General features: G+C 38.8%; 1 protein-coding gene across 3 annotated transcripts in view; it reads left to right on the plus strand.

Annotated features, from left to right (window-relative positions):
• The window catches only part of ADGRB3 (adhesion G protein-coupled receptor B3), an 888,911-nt gene that overhangs the window by 230,944 nt on the left and 637,928 nt on the right, over positions 1 to 20,039 (plus strand). The window lies entirely within an intron of this gene.

Raw genomic sequence — 20,039 nt, forward strand, 5'->3', positions numbered from 1 at the left:
TAATAAGCCAGCAAGTTGTTTACACTGGAAGAAGATGTTCCACCACTTTGTTCAAAGAAGAAAGAAAAGCACGCACCCTGCAAAAGTTATTTAGACATCCAAAAGTAAGCTTCAATTTAAGAACTTTTAATTGTGCTTCTGCAACTGAGAGATAGCCCTGCCTTAAATATGTAGAATATTTTCCAACTGAAATAAAGCATTCACTGGCCTGTAAAAGTACACCTTTAGTGGAGCATGTTGATTCTGAGCTTAAAGTGTGTGCTGGCCTGCGGGAGCAAGTGGTTGAAAACGTGTTTATATTTAAACAAAAATTAAATCAGTGGCTTCACATTGATTCAAATGATATACAAACAACAAAATGAGGAATAAAACAGTGTAGCTAAAAGATTTTACTGATACCCCAAAATCAGGAGAATTTCAACAATAACTAAAACCTTAAGTGTTAAGTGAAGTCGCTCAGTCGTGTACGACTCTTTGCGACCCCATGGACTTTAGCCTGCCAGGCTCCTCCGTCCATAGGATTTTCGAGGCAAGAGTACTGGAGTGCTGTTTCCTTCTCCAGGGGATCTTCCCAACCCAGGAATCAAACCCAGGTCTCCTGCATTGTAGGCAGATGCTTTTACCGTCTGAGCCACCAGGGAAGTCAGGAATCAAATAATAGTGTGGGTTCCGAGGCTTGCTCCTTGTGTGGTTATCAACAGAGGGTTAGACAGTACTCTTGCCTGGAAAATCCCATGGACACAGAAGTCTGGTAGGCTGCAGTCCATGGGGTCGCTAAGGGTCGGACACAACTGAAGCAACTTCACTTTCACTTTTCACTTTCATGCATTGGAGAAGGAAATGGCAGCCCACTCCGGTGTTCTTGCCTGGAGAATCCCAGGGACGGGGGATCCTGGTGGGCTGCCGTCTCTGGGGTCGCACAGAGTTGGACACGACTAAAACGACTTAGCAGCAGCAGCAGCAGCAGACAGACAGACCTAATTCTGCAGCTGAAGTGGGGGCTGCACTGGTCTTCTCTGTGAGCTCACTGTGTGACTGGAGTTTGAGTTTACAAGATAGAAAGGGAAATTAAAAGTATTGAGTTCCACAGAAAGAGATTGCCTACTAGCTTAGCTGTATAACTTTTTAAAAATGAAGGATACCGTGAACAAAATGAAAAGGACAACCTATTGAATGGGAGAAGCTATTTGTAAATATGACTGATATTTGGGATTATGATGCAACATATATAGATAGCTCATACAACTCAACATAAAAAAGGAACTCACAGTTTATTTTAAAACGGGCAGAAGAACTGAATAGATCCTTTGCCAAGGAGGAATGTAGATGGTCAACAGGCAAATGAAAAGATTCTCAACATCACTAATGATCAGAGGAATGCAAATGAAAACCACAGTGAGCTATTAGCTCACATCTGTCAACATGGCTGTTATCAAAAAAACCCACACGTGTTGGCTCTGTGGATCTGGAGAACATAGAACTCCTATATGCTGTTGGTGGTATTGGTGTATTTGCTATGGAAAACAGTATGGAGGTTTCTCAAAAAATGGAAAATATAATTAACATATGATCTATCAATCCCATGCCCGAGTATATATCTGAATAAAACAAATACACTAAGTTGTAAAGATACAGACACCACAGTGTTTGTGGTAGCACTGTGTACAACTGTCAAGGTATAGAAACAAGCTAATTTCCATTAACAGGTGGGTGGATAAAGAAGATGCGGTATATATATGCAATAAAATACTCAGCCATAAAAGAGAATTAAACAGCACAGATGAACTTGGAGGGCATTATGCCCAGTAAAGTATTAATAAGTCACACAGAAAAAGGCAACTACTGTAGGATGCCATATATGTGTAGAATCAAAAAGACAGGGCAAACTAAAGTGAAAGTCATTCAGTCATGTCCAACTCTTTGGGGCCTCATAGACTATACACACCATGGAACTGTCCAGGCCAGAATACTGGAGTGGGTTGCTGTGTTCTCCTCCAGGGAATCTTCCCACCATGGGGATTGACCCAGGTCTCTCGCATTGCAGGCAGATTCTTTACCATCTGAGTCACCAGGGAAGCCCAGAAATGCTGGAGTGGGTAGCCAATCCCTTCTCTACTAGATCTTTTCAGCCCAGGAATCGAACCAGGGTCTCCTGCATTGCAGGCAGATTCTTTACCAGGTGAGCTACCAAGGAAGCAAAGCACTACAGAATTTAGACAGTCTTTCATTCAGTTAAAAAATGTTCCATCCCTAAATATGCAGCCCCAGGGTCCATGCTATCCCTTTCATTGATCCCTCACATAGCCTGCGTCTCAGGTAGAACAGAGAAGCTTTAATCCACATGCCTTTTAAATAACTGCTCTAGTGTTGTTGTGGTGGTACCCAAGCAAAATTCAGTCCTGTCAGTTTCTGGCATATAAAATGAGTAGAGAAATGTATGACAAAAAGTCAAGAGAATGAAGGACTTGAGATAGGGTGAGGTGTTATATAAATTTAATACAAAATTCTATATTATTTTAGCATTAATAGAGGGAGGGGAGGAAAATTTGGTATTCTCCTTCAGTTCAGTTCAGTCGCTCAGTCATGTCCGATTCTTTGCAACCCCCTGGACTGGAGCACTATAGGCTTCCCTGTCCATCAACAACTCCGGAGTTTACTCAAACTCATGTCCATTGAGTCATTGATGCCATCCAACCATCTCATCCTCTGTCGTCCCCTTCTCCTCCTGCCTTCAATCTTTCCCAGCATTGGGGTCTTTTCAAATGAGTCAGCTCTTTGCATGAGGTGGCCAAAGTATTGGAGGTTCAGCTTCAGCATCAGTCCTTCCAATGAACACCCAGGACTGATCTCCTTTAGGATGGACTGGTTGGATCTCCTTGCAGCCCAAGGGACTCTCAAGAGTCTTCTCCAACACCACAGTTCAAAAGCATCAATTCTTTGGCACTCAGCTTTCTTTTTTTTTTTTTTTTTAATTTTATTTTATTTTTAAACTTTACATAATTGTATTAGTTTTGCCAAATATCAAAATGAATCCACCACATTTATACATGTGTTCCCCATCCTGAACCCTCCTCCCTCCTCCCTCCCCATACCATCCCTCTGGGTCGTCCCAGTGCACTAGCCCCAAGCATCCAGTATCGTGTATCGAACCTGGACTGGCAACTCGTTTCTTACATGATATTTTACATGTTTCAATGTCATTCTCCCAAATCTTCCCACCCTCTCCCTCTCCCACAGAGTCCATAAGACTGATCTATACATCAGTATCTCTTTTGCTGTCTCGTAGCTTGCTTTATACTTCAACTCTCACATCCATACATGACTACTGGAAAAACTATAGCTTTGACTAGATGGACTTTATTGACAAAGTAATGTCTTTGCTTTTTAATAAGCTGTCTAGGTTGGTCATAACTTTCCTTCCAAGGAGTAAGCGTCTTTTAATTTCATGGCTACAGTCACCATCTGCAGTGATTTTGAAACCCCCAAAAATAAAGTCTGTCACTGTTTCCACTGTTTCCACATCTATTTGCCATGAAGTGATGGGACCAGTATTCTCCTTAATTTAGAACTAATTTAATATTTTAGAAAGAACATAAAAAAGACATGTCTACTTTCAAAAATGTATTAATTTTGTTCATTTGAGTGTTTTGGTGTGTCATGTGCCGGTTGCATTCTTTGACCTGTGTTGATTCAAAGTGAAGAATATCAACATGCCAAAATCATCATGCTTAGCAGTGCCTTCTTGTTAGAAGTTAATAGGTTGTGAGGCAGAGAAAATGCTAATTATTCAACGTGCATTTGTAGAACTGTATTAATATCTAGTGTCCTGTGTTTGGGCTTCCCAGGTGGCACTAGTGGTAAATAACCTACCTGCCAATGCAGGAGACATAAGAGACAGGGCTTCAGTCCCTGGGAAGATCCCCTTGAGCAGGAAATGGCAACCCCCTCCAGTATTCTTGCCTGGAGAGTCCCATGGACAGAGGAGCCTGGTGTGCTACAGTCCAAGTGTCCGAAAGACTTGGATGTGACTGAATCAACTTAGCATGTCCTGTTTTTGATGAATATAAAACAGAAAGCATTTTTTATTGACAAATAAATACACTTAGTAACTTAAGGCACTTATTTTTTGGGGTCTGCTTTTGAATTGAAGTATAGTCAAAAGAGCTTACTTAGAAGTCAGATTTTTCAGGTTTTTATTAATTTTACCACATTCATATCTAAATGACTATCTCAAAACAGAAGTACTATTTTGCACATTGATTAGAGCAAGTTCTAAATGAAATTTGCTATTATTAGAAGATGAATTAATCTCATATGAAATAGAACATAATGACAAGAATGAATATTTGAAATAGTTACATCTGCTCTTTAGATATACTGAGTTTACAAAATTATCCATAGTGAGTATAATTATACCTTGATTAAGAAGCACAATAAACTACTAAGATTTTACTATCACAGCAGATGTAGTAAGAGCTGTCTGAACTTTCACCTTTGAACAGATTAGTGATATATGAGTCTGGTTTGAAGAAAAGTTTTGATTTCTTGTGAATCATAATTATGTCATAACCAGAGCCAGTTAACAGTCTCCGTTAACAAGTATTACTTTCGACGTTTTAAGATCTATGATGGTATCAGACCTGGAAATACCTTGCCTTTTACTTTCCAGTGGGCAATGCTAGATAAAGGGGGGAAAAGCAGAAATACTCAAAGTAAGAAAAGGTTCATATTCAGATTTGGAACTTATAATGGCAGCCAAATTTTTCTGTAACCTAGATCTTTCAATTCTATCCACAGAGGCGATGTCTGAAAGCAATCTATATTAATAGAACTTGGACTTCCTGTTCCAGCTTTCACATCTAGATGTTACTTGCTTTTAGAGACAACAGTGATGTCTTTTAGTTTGAATTAAAGCAACTGGTGTATAAAAATTTGGAAAAGCAAAGTGAATTCCATTCTTGAACTTTCTGTAATTTCATTGACAATTTTTATCCCTCAGTTCAGTTCAGTTCAGTTTTTTTTAATTAATTTTATTTTATTTTTAAACTTTACATAATTGTATTAGTTTTGCCAAATATCAAAATGAATCCACCACAGGTATACATGTGTTCCCCATCCTGGTCCCTCCTCCCTCCTCCCTCCCCATACCATCCCTCTGGGTCGTCCCAGTGCACCAGCCCCAAGCATCCAGTATCGTGCATCGAACCTGGACTGGCATCTCGTTTCATACATGATATTTTACATGTTTCAATGTCATTCTCCCAAATCTTCCCACCTTCTCCCTCTCCCACAGAGTCCATAAGACTGTTCTATACATCAGTGTCTCTTTTGCTGTCTCGTACACAGGGTTATTGTTACCATCTTTCTAAATTCCATATATATGCGTTAGTATACTGTATTGGTGTTTTTCCTTCTGGCTTACTTCACTCTGTATAATAGGCTGCAGTTTCATCCACCTCATTAGAATTGATTCAAATGTGTTCTTTTTAATGGCTGAGTAATACTCCATTGTGTATATGTACCATGGCTTTCTTATCCATTCATCTGCTGATGGACATCTAGGTTGCTTCCATGTCCTGGCTATTATAAACAGTGCTGCGATGAACATTGGGGTACACGTGTCTCTTTCCCTTCTGGTTTCCTCAGTGTGTATGCCCAGCAGTGGGATTGCTGGATCATAAGGCAGTTCTGTTTCCAGTTTTGTAAGGAATCTCCACACTGTTCTCCATAGTGGCTGTACTAGTTTGCATTCCCACCAACAGTGTAAGAGGGTTCCCTTTTCTCCACACCCTCTCCAGCATTTATTATTTGTAGACTTTTGGATCGCAGCCATTCTGACTGGTGTGAAATGGTACCTCATAGTGGTTTTGATTTGCATTTCTCTGATAATGAGTGATGTTGAGCATCTTTTCATGTGTTTGTTAGCCATCTGTATGTCTTCTTTGGAGAAATGTCTATTTAGTTCTTTGGCCCATTTTTTTGATTGGGTCATTTATTTTTCTGGAGTTGAGCTGTAGGAGTTGCTTGTATATTTTTGAGATTAGTTGTTTGTCGGTTGCTTCATTTGCTATTATTTTCTCCCATTCTGAAGGCTGTCTTTTCACCTTGCTAATAGTTTCCTTTGATGTGCAGAAGCTTTTAAGGTTAATTAGGTCCCATTTGTTTATTTTTGCTTTTATTTCCAATATTCTGGGAGGTGGGTCATAGAGGATCCTGCTGTGATGAATGTCAGAGAGTGTTTTGCCTATGTTCTCCTCTAGGAGTTTTATAGTTTCTGGTCTTACATTGAGATCTTTAATCCATTTTGAGTTTATTTTTGTGTATGGTGTTAGAAAGTGGTCTAGTTTCATTCTTTTACAAGTGGTTGACCAGATTTCCCAGCACCACTTGTTAAAGAGATTGTCTTTAATCCATTGTATATTCTTGCCTCCTTTGTCAAAGATAAGGTGTCCATATGTGCGTGGATTTATCTCTGGGCTTTGTATTTTGTTCCATTGATCAGTTCCATTGCTCAGTCGTGTCCGACTCTTTGCGACCCCATGAGTTGCAGCATGCCAGGCCTCCCTGTCCATCACCAACTCCCAGAGTTCACTCATACTCACGTCCATCGAGTTGGTGATGCCATCAAGCCATCTCATCCTCTGTCGTCCCCTTCTCCTCCTGCCCCCAATCCCTCCCAGCATCAGAGTCTTTTCCAGTGAGTCAACTCTTCGCGTGAGGTGGCCAAAGTACTGGAGTTTCAGCTTTAGCATCATTCCTTCCAAAGAACATCCAGGACCGATCTCCTTTAGAATGGACTGGTTGGATCTCCTTTTTGTGCCTAGGTAGCCAGTAATGATATACTTGAAAATACCATAGTCCTGAAAATGTCAGTAATGGACTGCCCAATCAAAAAAGGAGTATAGAGAAAGGACACACTTGGAAAAGTTATAGAGACATGATAAGAACCACAGTGATGAACCAGCTGTGAGCATAGAGAGCAAAAATGGCACAGTGACCCCAAGGCTGCTTTCTCATTGAGGTGAATGATGAATGTTAAAATGGACAAGACAGAAGGAAAGCCTTGTTTCCGTGATTTTAGATGAGTTGACTTTGAAGCCTTGCAAATTTGTGTGGAATATTTAGGTGAAAGGTCATTGAGCAGTTGAGAGCATGAGGGCAGAACCCAAGAGAGAAGACTGGGTTGTATTCATCAGATTACTCAAAACTATGATTTTCTGTCTATGGGACACAGCAGTCTGTCTTGTTAAGTTTTCAGAGTCCTTAAATAAGGTAATGAGTGAGATCTCCTGGAGACAGCCCATGGGGCTCTGGGGAGAAGATGGTCAAGTGTGCATCCCTGGGAAAGCTTTTAGTTGAGAAAGTTATCCAATGGTGGGAAGAGGACCAGGAGAGATGAAGTTGGGAAGTCAAGGGGGATAGTGTTGAGAAGAGGGAAAAAGTCAAATGAAACGAAAAGTTGTACTTCAAAAATTAGGAAAAAATAACCTATACTTAAACTAATTATGTTGTAAATTATGTCCCCTGCCCCAAAGGAACTAGAGAAGGCAATGGCACCCCATTCCAGTACTCTTGCCTGGAAAATCCCATGGACGGAGGAGCCTGGTAGGCTGCAGTCAATGGGGTCGCTGAAAGTCGGACACAACTGAGTGACTTCACTTTGACTTTTCACTTTCATGCATTGAAGGAGGAAATGGCAACCCACTGCAATGTTCTTGCCTGGAGAATCCCATGGACAGAAGAGCCTGGTGGGCTGCTGTCTATCGGGTCTCACAGAGTCGGACACGACTGAAGCGACTTAGCAGCAGCAGCAGCCCCAAAGGAATATTTCCAACCATCCATCATTAGAATGCCAGGGCCTCTTACAGATCACTTTTGACTATTCCTACTGTGATCTAAGCCCAGATGGACTGGAGAGTCAGTGATGACATTGCTAACAGGATCATGGGCAGTGACTGAATATGAACTTTGTGGCTACCTTTTTCTTGTTGGTGGCCTAATATTAAGGAGTTTAAATCAGAGCCTTTCATTTTAGTAACTTGTGCATACTTTAAAGTGTATAGTCTAAATTGGACTTAGTATCCAATGCTTGCTCCTTGCAAGAAAAACTATGAAAAACCTAGGCAACATATTAAAAAAGCAGAGATATCAGTTTGCCAACAAAGGTCCGTATAGGTAAAGCTTTGGTTTTTCCAGTAGTCATGTATGGATGTGACAGTTGGATCATAATGAAGGCTGAGCACCGAAGAATTGGTGCTTTTGAACTGTGGTTCTGGAGAAGACTTTTGAGAGTCCCTTGGGTAGCAAGGAAGTCAAACCAGTCAGTCCTAAAGGAAATCTACCCTGAATGTTTCCCAGGTGATGCTGATGGTAAAGAACCTGCCTGCCAGTGCAGGAGACATAAGAGACCTGGGTTCAATCCCTGAGTTGGGAAGATCCCCTGGAAGACGTCATGGCAACCCACTCCAGTATTCTTGCTTGGAAAATTCTGTGGACAGAGGAGACTGGCGGGTTATGATCTATAATGTGGGAACTGGACATGGAACAGTGGAAAGTTCAAAATTGGGAAAGGAGTATGTCAAGGCTGTATATTGTCACCCTGCTTATTTAACTTATATGCAGAGTACATCATGGGAAATGCTGGGCTGGAGGAAGCACAAGCTAGAATCAAGATTGCCTGGAGAAATATCAATAACCTCACATATGCAGATGAAACCACCCTTATGGCAGAAAGTGGAGAGGAACTAAAGTAAAGAGCCTATTGATGAAGGTGAAAGAGGAGAGTGAAAAAGCGGGCTTAAAACCTAGCATTTAAAAAACAAAGATCAATGTATCTAGTCCCATCACTTCATGGCAAGTAGCTGGAGAAACAGTAGAAACAGTGTCAATCTTTATTTTCTTGGGCTCCAAAATCAATGTGGATGGCGACTGCAGATGTGAAATTAAAAGATGCTGGCTCCTTGGAAGAAAAGTTAGGAACAACCTAGACAGCATATTAAAAAGAAGAGACATTACTTTGCTGACAAAAATCTGTCTAGTCAAAGTGTGGTTTTTCCAGTAGTCATGTATGGATGTGAGAATTGGGCCATAAAGAAGGTTGAGTGCCAAAGAATTGATGCTTTTGAACTGTGGTGTTGGAGAAGACTCTTGAAAGTCCCTTGGACAGCAAGGAGATCCAACCAGTCAGTACTACAGGAAACCACTCCTGAATATTCATTGGAAGGACTAATTATGAAGCTGAAACTCCAATACTTTGGCCACCTGATGCAAAGAGTTGACTCATTTAAAAAGACCCTGATGCTGGAAAGATAGAAGCCAGGAGGAGAAGGCGACAACAGAGGATGAGATGGTTGGATGGCATCACCGACTTAATGGACATGGGTTTGAGCAAACTCTGGGAGATGGTGAAGGACAGGGAGGCCTGGTGTGCTGTAGTCCATGGGGTCACAAAGAGTCAGACATGACTGAATGACTGAACAACAACAGAACCAATAGGATTGAATAGAATTAACATTAGAACCCTGAAAGTTATTTGTCCTAACAGTATTTGTAAAAAAAAAAAAAAAGACTGAGGACATTCAGAGAGTATTTTATTTTATTTTTAAAATACTTATTTGTTTGGCTCTGCCAGGTCTTAGTTGAGACATGTGGCATCTAGTTCCCTGACCAGGGATAGAACCCAGGCCCCCTACATTAGGAGTACAGAGTCTTAGACCACCAGGGAAGTCCCCAAAAAGCATTTTAAAATAATGGCGTTACATCTAAATCCAACTCAGTTATTAAAATAACTATTTATGATTCATGAATAAAGTATAAAAACATCAATAAAGTATAATTGATTAAGCTACCATTTATTTAAAAGTCACTATCATTACAGTGTTTAATAAATATGCATAATGTTTATACTTTGTTTTGTAATCATTTAGGTATTTTACTTCTTCAGCCAATCTTTAATTTCCATGGTAAGAGGAGTCTTCTGACTCATCTCTGAGTTTCCCACATTGCTTTGCCTCCACACCCAAAGTCCAAAATTAGAGATACAGTAAAATATTTCTCAATGTATCATATCAACAAAATATCAGTACACATTAGTTACCTAATTGAATAAGATTAAGTTTTGCTCCTGAAACAGCAAATGAATTTAAAACAAAGCACAGTGAATGTTTTACAGTTTTAAAAATTAGCTTCTTCATTTTTCTTGTTACAACTTTGACTAGTGATTTGATTGGTTAAAATGGTGCTAATGCGACCAACCTAAGGTTTGAGTTCTGCGTGAAACTTTAACTCTTTGCTCAGAGACACAAATTAAGTCTTAGCCATGGTCATATTTGCATTATTGATTAAAAATAAAGGGGCAGTGCGTGGATAGAAGTGGAGAGACTATTTACAAATCCATTTATATAGCTGGAAAATGAATTCAAAGAATGCTGTCTTTTTGGTCGGTAGCACATTTGTTCTGAGGAGCAGCACCTTATCTTTGTTCTGCCTGATATCTGGATTTCCTGTATTGACGATCCTCCAGTATTGACCTGCTAGCATCTGCTTGCCATGTACCTTCCTGGGTACGGTTTCCAGCAGAGTGCTCAAAATTCATTCAGCCCACACCTAAGGAATATAAAGATGTCTCCTTATATTCCTTAAAACTTATAAAAATGTAAGTTTTAAGACATGACTTTAAAAAATGCATGTTTATTTCAAAGGCTTTTAATTTTAAACCAAAATAGCCATCTCCATTATGTACAGGAAAGGGTATATAAACCAAAATAGCCATCTCCATTTTGTACAGGAAAGGGTATATGTAGGCAATATAAAAATCTAAGATACTGTAATGTTTCTTGATCCAGTTCTATGTAACATTTCATGATGAATTAGTTAAAAAAATTTCAATTATTTTATAAATGAAACAAGTTGATAGAATGCAAAACTTTTTATTAAAAATAATGTTAAGGAAGTGTACATAAACTAAAAAATTTAATGAGTATGGGGACAAAAACTTGAAAATATTATAGTTATTAAGTTTATTTTATTGGTACTTTGAAGGCCTTTTACTGCCAAAGGAGTACAATATATCAAGTCATTCACAGTGTGGTTTTGATCAAGTTCAAAAGTTGAAATCTAAGCATTGGACTAAAGTATTATTATATTTATATTTTCAAGTAGATAAAAGAAAAATATTCATTATTATTTTAGCTAGTTAAGCATTTTTACATGAAAATGTATTTGAACTCAAAATTTTTATCATCTCTATTTTCCTGAAATCAGTATATCACTATGTAAATATTATTTAACTTACTAAAACAGAAGTTTATTAATATTATTGCAAATTTATTAAAAACGAAAAAATAACTAGTTTTTTGACAATTACTCTGCTAAAAGATTCATAACTTACACATGATTTAATTCTGGTATAGTTGGAAGAAAAGATATAGTTATTACATCAAAAACTTAAAGCAATTTTTTTTCTGGAATTATAAATTATTTTTAAAAATGAGAAAAAATGTTAATTTATTTGGTATTATAAGCAGTCAAGAGGAAGACCTTTTCCTTTGCACCCGAGTGTAAGCTTCATGTGGGCACGATTTTTATCTTTTTTGATCTCTGCAGTACCCTCATCACCAAGGAAAGTGCTTATATACAAGCATTTAGTAAGAATCAATGAATAAATACAAACGACTCTGACAATCTGGGAACTGTCTCCTTTTTATAAATTAATATAATTGTGCCATACAAAGAAAAGTAATGCGTAAACAGAGACTAATAAACGCTATCATTCTGTGCAGCTCTGTCTAGCTCCCTTCTGTAGCATACCCAGTCACAGGCTCTCACAGCAGGCTCTGACGTCCCCGGGTTCTTCTGCCTTTCATTCATAATGTACAGGGGTCAGATTTCAACCAGGCCGAGGTGCAGATCAACACAAATAACCAACCCTGTATGAATAATCACGTGAACTTCAAAGTCTCTGGATTTGGGGCAAATAAATGACACTGTGCTTAAGAGTTTGTGTTTGTCTATACATGAAATTTACTTTTAAAAATCAATAATACAAAGGTTTCAGGGTAGTCTGATGGTTCCATTCTGTAACTAGTGTATCTGATTTCAAAAGTTATAAAACACAGCACATTAAAAAAATAGCCACCTTGCGTGGAGGAACAGAAATCTAGAAGATTGCAGCCAAGTTGAACTCCTTCAGGAGAATACTTCAGCCAGTGTTTCTGTGGTCTTTTATTTTCTGAGTTAAGTTTGCTGAATTTATTCATGGATACTCCCATCTGTTCAGTGCGGAGGGACCGTAGAAGGATATATTTATGGGTGGCCTCTTGCTTCAATCTGATGAGTCACTAAAGCAAGAAAGTACTAACATCACGTCCGGAATCAGAAGGGCTTGTGAAATACTGTTTATAAAATGAAGTTCAAGATTCTGTTTTGAAGATCTGGGTCAGACCTCAAGCCTTTAAGATTTGGAGAAATCGGGCATAAATGTTATTTTTTCCCTCAAACTAAGCATTACTGTATGGTTAGATTGAAAATATTTCAGTTGAAAAATCCAACATCTAGGCCATATAAGGTTTTAAAAATATATTTATTTATATAATTTCAACCCTCAGAATATTTAGCATACCTAAAAGAAACTTCAAAAATTTTTGTCAACACTAGTTACAGAATGATATCATCAGACTACCTTAAACCTTTTATATTTTTTATTTTTAAAAGTAAATTTTATGTTTAGATATACATAAAATACTATGACCTTATACCAAGGGACTTCAAGATAAGATGCTTGCTGTTGGGTCTGCTAAAGTAAGGTGAGGTATGAGATGTTTTCCATGTACCTACGTGCTGCTTTCTGGGGACAGGGCTGGATCTTGCCAGGCTGCACAGAGCAGGCAGAAACACTGACTTACTATCACTGTCTGGCACTAATTTTCTGATTCATCTTGAATTGATATCACTGGAATCAACTTAGGATGTTGCTTGGTGATTTGAAGTGATTGATCTTCCCATGGAGCTTATTTTTAGATAAAATATATGCAAATGATGTGCAGTGCTTCTTTGTTCTCTTATTTTCATAAGAAAGAAATGTGTGTTGTGTTTCTTTTTCAATTATCATAGGAAAAAAATAACTATCCTAAATGTAAATGAAAATTGTCTAAATGAGCTATTAAGAAACCAAATTACACCCCACATAGCATGAGGTATAATCCTATTACCATTTTTTTCTTTTTACTCTGGCTCTTCCAGCTCAAATTTTGTCTCCTGTTCTTTTTTTTCTTCTCTCCCATGTATTAGAGAGGTCATAAACTTCTGCGATTTCTTGGATTTCAAGGAGTCTTTTATAGTTTTTTTGTTTATTTTACAACATAAGTTTCCTGCCATAGCTTCTTCATCTGTCTTTAGTTTTTCATGTCCTTTTCTTTGTTTTTCTTGTGGCATTTGTAAAATTTGATTTTGGTTGAGATCAATTTTCTTCTCAAATATTTCTCATCATTTGGTGGAGGTTGTTTCTTTTCTCCCGCCCAGCAATTTTGTAGTTATTGCGGTGGGGGAGGTGGGCTGGCGGGATATTATTAGCTCCTTCCTGCCAGAGCTGCACCTCTCCAGCCCCCACCAAGCAGGGAGAGCTCTCTGCTCTTGGCTAGTGGCCCTGTGAGCAGGCTCCTAGTGAGTCATTACATATCGCCCGTCCTGGGCATCTCACCTTGCTTTTCGCTAATGCACCGAAACACAGGTGCAGAGGTGACTTTTCTCCTCCGCGTGACCAGTCGAAGGCCTTCCTTGTGTTGGGAACTTGGGGTGTTGGAGTTGGCACAGATGAGTGTCTTCCCATCTGTGATGAGGGCTCAGGGATTTCCCTCCTATGTGCCTACCCACCTCTGTCTCCTCTCCAGATGACGGATGCCGGGCTGGCCTGCGGGCTCTATGCTGTCTGAGAGCTGCAGGGGCAGGGACTCACTCTACCTCTTCCTTGGACCTGGACCGGTTTTTACTTCTCCAATTTGCTGCTCATCATCCTAGATTGTGGTTCAGGACTGTGGCCATTTTCTAGCTTCACCAAGACACGTTTTTCTTGCCTGTATTTGTGTTCTTGTTGGTTAGTTTCAGAAAGCAGAGCCTTACTTCTGCATCTTTAACTGGACGTTCCAGGTTACATTCACACATCGGGCCCTTGGCAATTCTTAGGAGTTACTTGCTGTAGGTGCTGATAGCGGTTTAGCCTCCTGGGGAAGAATTATTTTTCTCAGTCTCTTTTAAAGAATAACAATTAACAATGCATAATCTCTTTCCTCATCTCCATAGACCTTATTTCAAGAGTAAAATGTCTGTGAAAGAGGATGTGTGGAGTGAGTGAACACACAGATTTGCTGTGTTTAACTTCAATGTTCGTTTTCATTTGATTGTGAACTCGGGGTGTTCAAAGTCCATGTGTCTTAGAAAAAGGAAGCTTCTTTGTGAGGACCCTAATGTAGAGAACTTGAAAAAGTGTTTAGCTTTCCTCTCTGCAACTCTGCACTCACCAATCCAGCCACTGACCGTGCCACCTCACCAGCTCTTTCCTGCTCAGACCTTTGGACAGGAAGGAAATGCATGACTTCCTAGAATCATACACACCAGAAAACAGGAATGAGATGATAAACAAAAAGAGCTTTGTTCTGTAACTAACTTGCTGGCTATGAAGCTTTCCTGGGGTGTGGGAATTAATTACCAGTCTTGATTCTTAGGACCACTCCTTTTGTCATGTGATGCACCATGAGATGTGTGAGCATTAAAGAATGAATAAAGATGCTAATAAGTCAAACTATAATTTAAGCACCAAAGGTTGTAGAAGTCAGTAATAGTTGATATATTTTTGCCTTAAATTAACTTTTATATAATTAATCATTTTATATATAGCATGTGTATGCTATTTGTTGCAACTATTCAAATATTTTATGAAATAATATGGTAGAATTAATCTGTAATTTGTACAATGTAAGGTAGATAAGTGCCAGAATTTCTTTGAAGTGCATGTCCTTTAAAGATAGAAGGGTAACAATAAAAAGTTTCATTTGCTCTTCTTGAAGACTTGAAATAGGCTAAAAACTGAGTCATATCATTCGGGGATCGCTTATGGTCCTAGCCCAGGAAATAAATATGAGCTTAAAGATAGCCTTCCACAGCAGGATTATGCTCTTTCTCATTCGAAAAATTGCTTCGGTGACCTGGAGTCTGTTGCATGGCTTCTGAAGGCCCAGCTTTGTCTGAGTGGATTTTTCATTTAGAGCCACTCTTGCACTAGGACTCCCACTCATGCTCTTTAAGGAGGATGCTGCTGTCTGAGGATTTAACCAGGTTTAATAGCTATTTGTTTGGAGAAGGAAATGGCAACCCACTCCAGTATTCTTGCCTGGAGAATCCCAGGGACAGAGGAGCCTGATGGGCTGCCGTCTATGGGGTCGCACAGAGTCGGACACGACTGAAGTGACTTAACAGTAGCTATTTGTAGTAGCAACTACCAAACGGTATCTCAAGCTGACCTGTTGGATCTCCCGTCCATGTTAACCTCCAAGGCCATTCTGACAGTCATTGCTTTCATTCTGGATTTTGAATTTTCAAAACCTACATTTTCACTTTTATGTGAAAAAAAAAAATAGAGGGAAAAAGAAGCAGTCAGAAAAAGATGCATATATACAGAGAAATGCCAACCTGCATTATGAACTATGATAGGTAAAGGGATGCCAGGGTCTCTGCAGACTGTTACCAGTATGTCAGTCAGTCCGTCAGCCTGTCAGTCCGTAGATGCTGCAGTAAACCTGGTTTTCAGAACCTTCGTGTGTTATCAGGCTCATTTCCCCCAATCCCCTCAAAACAGAGAAAGTGACGCCAGCTCTGTCGTGACAATTTCTTGTCAGAACGAGCAGCCTGCTCCATTCCTGGTCCCGTCTCTCCTTGTAGCTCATCTGTTTACCACACAAGATGCAGAAATGTAGTTCTGGGGGGCATATGCAGCAATTGGAGAAGGAAATGGCAACCTACTCCAGGATCCTTGCCTAGAAAATTCCACGGACAGAGGATCCTGGTGGGCTGTAGTCCATGGGGTTGCAAAGAGTCAGACACAACTGAGCGACTAACATAACACATAATGCATCAATTTGCCTCACTTTCTTTTTTGCTCTTAACAAAGTATTGAAGGAAACAAACATTAACAGCAACTTTAATTCCTGAACTCAACTGGATTTACTTCATTGTTCCCATTTCTCATTCCACCATTACCTCCTTTGGCAAATACTACCTATTCAGATTGGTTTTAACAGCAAACAACAATGTATTTCTTTGATTTGGTAAACTGTTTTGTAAAGAAAATTAAAATTGTAGCATAGCCAAATGAGCTACTGAAATAGCTCATTCATTAAATAGGAATCAGGGTCCTAATTTTAGCATCCTAGATCTGTTACTTATATGCTGACTTTTATGTAATTAGTTTCACCTCTCTACATCTGTTATCTTTTTTTTTTATTTTATTTTTTAACTTTACAATATTGTGTTGGTTTTGCCATATATCAACATGAATCCGCCACAGGTATACACGTGTTCCCCATCCTGAACCCTCCTCCCTCCTCCCTCCACGTACCATCCCTATGGGTCGTCCCAGTGCACCAGCCCCAAGCATCCAGTGTCCTGTGTCGAACCTGTTATCTTGATAAGCGAAGTGGAAAAGATGCTTCAACCATTTTTTTTTAAATTTTATTTTATTTTTAAACTTTACATAATTGTATTAGTTTTGCCAAATATCAAAATGAATCCACCACAGGTATACATGTGTTCCCCATCTTGAACCTTCCTCCCTCCTCCCTCCCCATACCATCCCTCTGGGTCGTCCCAGTGCACTAGCCCCAAGCATCCAGTATCGTGTATCAAACCTGGACTGGCATCTCATTTCATACATGATATTTTACATGTTTCAATGCCATTCTCCCAAATCTTCCCACCTTCTCCCTCTCCCACAGAGTCCATAAGACTGTTCTATACATCAGTGTCTCTTTTGCTGTCTCGTACACAGGGTTATTGTTACCATCTTTCTAAATTCCATATGTATGCGTTAGTATACTGTATTGGTGTTTTTCTTTCTGGCTTACTTCACTCTGTATAATAGGCTCCAGTTTCATCCACCTCATTAGAACTGATTCAAATGTATTCTTTTTAATGGCTGAGTAATACTCCATTGTGTATATGTACCACTGCTTTCTTATCCATTCATCTGCTGATGGGCATCTAGGTTGCTTCCATGTCCTGGCTATTATAAACAGTGCTGCGATGAACATTGGGGTACACGTGTCTCTTTCCCTTCTGGTTTCCTCAGTGTGTATGCCCAGCAGTGGGATTGCTGGATCATAAGGCAGTTCTATTTCCAGTTTTTTAAGGAATCTCCACACTGTTCTCCATAGTGGCTGTACTAGTTTGCTTCCCACCAACAGTGTAAGAGGGTTCCCTTTTCTCCACACCCTCTCCAGCATTTATTATTTGTAGATTTTTGGATCGCAGCCATTCTGACTGGTGTGAAATGGTACCTCATAGTGGTTTTGATTTGCATTTCTCTGATAATGAGTGATGTTGAGCATCTTTTCATGTGTTTGTTAGCCATCTGTATGTCTTCTTTGGAGAAATGTCTATTTGGTTCTTTGGCCCATTTTTTGATTGGATCAACCAATTTAAAGGGCTCTTTGGTGACGATTTCATGGGTTTGTGTGTGCTTGCTTTAGTAACCGTACTATATTCCAAAATCTGTTTGAAACAGCTTAGAGAGATGTATAGAATTTGAACAGATAATTGTAACAAAAGTGTTAGTCACTCAGTTGTGTCCACCTCTTTGCGACCACATGGACTGTAGTCTGCCCGGTGCCTCTGTCCTTGGAATTCTCCAAACAAGAATATTGGAGTGGATTGCCATTTCCTTCTCCAGTGGATCTTCCCGACCCAGGGATTGAACCTGGTTCTCCAGCATTGCAAGCAGACTCTTTACCATCTGAGCCATGCCTACGGAACAAAAATAAGTCAAGGTAAAGACTAGCATAAAAGTGGGTCTAAACGTACTGTCGGTTCTGAGAAGTCAACAGAAAAGGAAAGGGTAAATGGACACATGATCTCAGAGTCTCTCTGTCCCTTGCTGTGACGAGTTGTGAACAGAGTGGTGCAAATTAGAAATATGATCTTTATATCCATCCTATGATAGAAATACAAGACCCTCTTATGTCATTTTCTCGTAGGAATTAGTCATCACCCTGCTTCTCAGGAACGTCGGGTGAAGTTGTATATATTAATCTGCCATCATTCCACCTTAGTAGCACATTTGTTCCAAGTTTATCTGAAACCATGAACTTCAGAATGTACAGCTTCTTATATGGTAACTTGATTATGTAGCATGTCAGAAGCAGTGCCATCTAAAAGGTCAAATTTACCATTTATATGTGAACAGCAGTTACTGTCCTGAGGATGTTTGCTCTATCATTCTTCCCAGTACCCAGGGATATAACTTTTGATGAGCTAATTTTAGACAGATGCTTCTAGAAGAAAGTTCGAATCCTTGTAGAATAAAGTTCGAATTTCCTGTTGGTGGTGTAGACTTTGTCTAGTTGTAGGCTTGCAATCCTGTTCCAAATTGGCCACTTTTAAAGCATGTGAAATCCAGAGGCATAACTGTAATGTAAAAGACAAGTTCAACAGGAACCAGAGGATGACATTTGCAAAACAGAAGAAGAAAGAAGATAAGAAAAGAGGTATTAACAAAGTAAAAATTTAAGAACTTGAGTCAACTGAGAAATTAAGTCCAAAAAAGATCTCAAAATAAAATAGTTTTTAAAAATGAAAGAGCTAAAACTTGTTAACTGTATTGTAAAATTAAATGATTTTGAACAGAATTGAAAAACGTTTATACATTAAAAAGGACTAGGGCAATTAAAACATAAAACAACACAGTGATAACTATTAAAAAAAACAACATTTTTAAAAAGCAATAAAGAGAGGTAAAAGGAAAAGCATAAATCTTCCAGGCTGGATATTCACTCCCCAGGGTCTCTTGACTTTATCTTGCTCTTTAGTAAATACTATATGAAAAAAGGGATGTTATTATTCCCATTAACAGTGACAAATACTTTCATCTAAAAAAAAGGATGGAAAATGCTGATTTTTACTCTTAAGAAGTACTAACTAGGAAGACAGGTAGAAAGTCAAGTTTAACTCTTAAGAGTAAAAGGTCATAGAAACAACATAATGGCTACTGTTTTGCATTAATCCAAGAAACTAGCTGCCAAAGATGCCATTTTTATTTTTAAAGGGTCTTTTCTTTCTGACTCAAAACATTTTTTCTACCATGTTTTACATAATTCTACTAAAATATGCTTGTTTTTGTGGTTTATAGACTCACAGTTTTGAAATCAACAGGGAAAAGGAAAATTCTGAGGAACAAAATAATGTTAAAATGCTTTCGTTTGTTTTGCTGAAATTTATTTCACCCTAATAGTTATTACTCTTTCCATGATCAATGCTACCAAAATTTAATAAAATATAACAATTATTACACATACAATAACATTAAAAAGCTTTTTCTGAGTGATATTAGCATCCTGTGCATTGTCTGTTGAATTTTGAACATTGATTCTTCAAAGGCTAACCCAATTCTTTATGTATTTTCCTGGTAAATAAAAAGGCCATAACCTGACTTAATCTTTTTAGATGTAAAACAGAAGATTGTTCTCTAAGGTTGATTAATTTCTTAAAATATTAATGCTCTGTCAGGCTTGTTGTGGTGAATGAAGTGTTTGAGTTTTTATCAGGCAGTTTTTGAAAAGGAATGATATTTGCTTTCATGTTTTGTAGGTGAAAAATGGTTCTTGAATCATGAAAAAGGGCTTTTGGAAAACATCAATGTCCTTAAATTAAATCTTTCCCAGTGGAGGTACTTTATGACATATTCTTGTTAATATCATTTTAGAATCTGTGTCTGGGGATTTTGCAGTAGAGTCTAAGGAATGACCAGAATACAGGCACTGGCAGCTAAATTGCACAGT

Source organism: Bos grunniens, chromosome 9 (genome assembly GCF_055505025.1).
Source record: "Bos grunniens cultivar Pamir isolate PY7600 chromosome 9, Bosgru_T2T1.0, whole genome shotgun sequence".
Classification (NCBI taxonomy): Eukaryota; Metazoa; Chordata; class Mammalia; order Artiodactyla; family Bovidae; genus Bos; species Bos grunniens.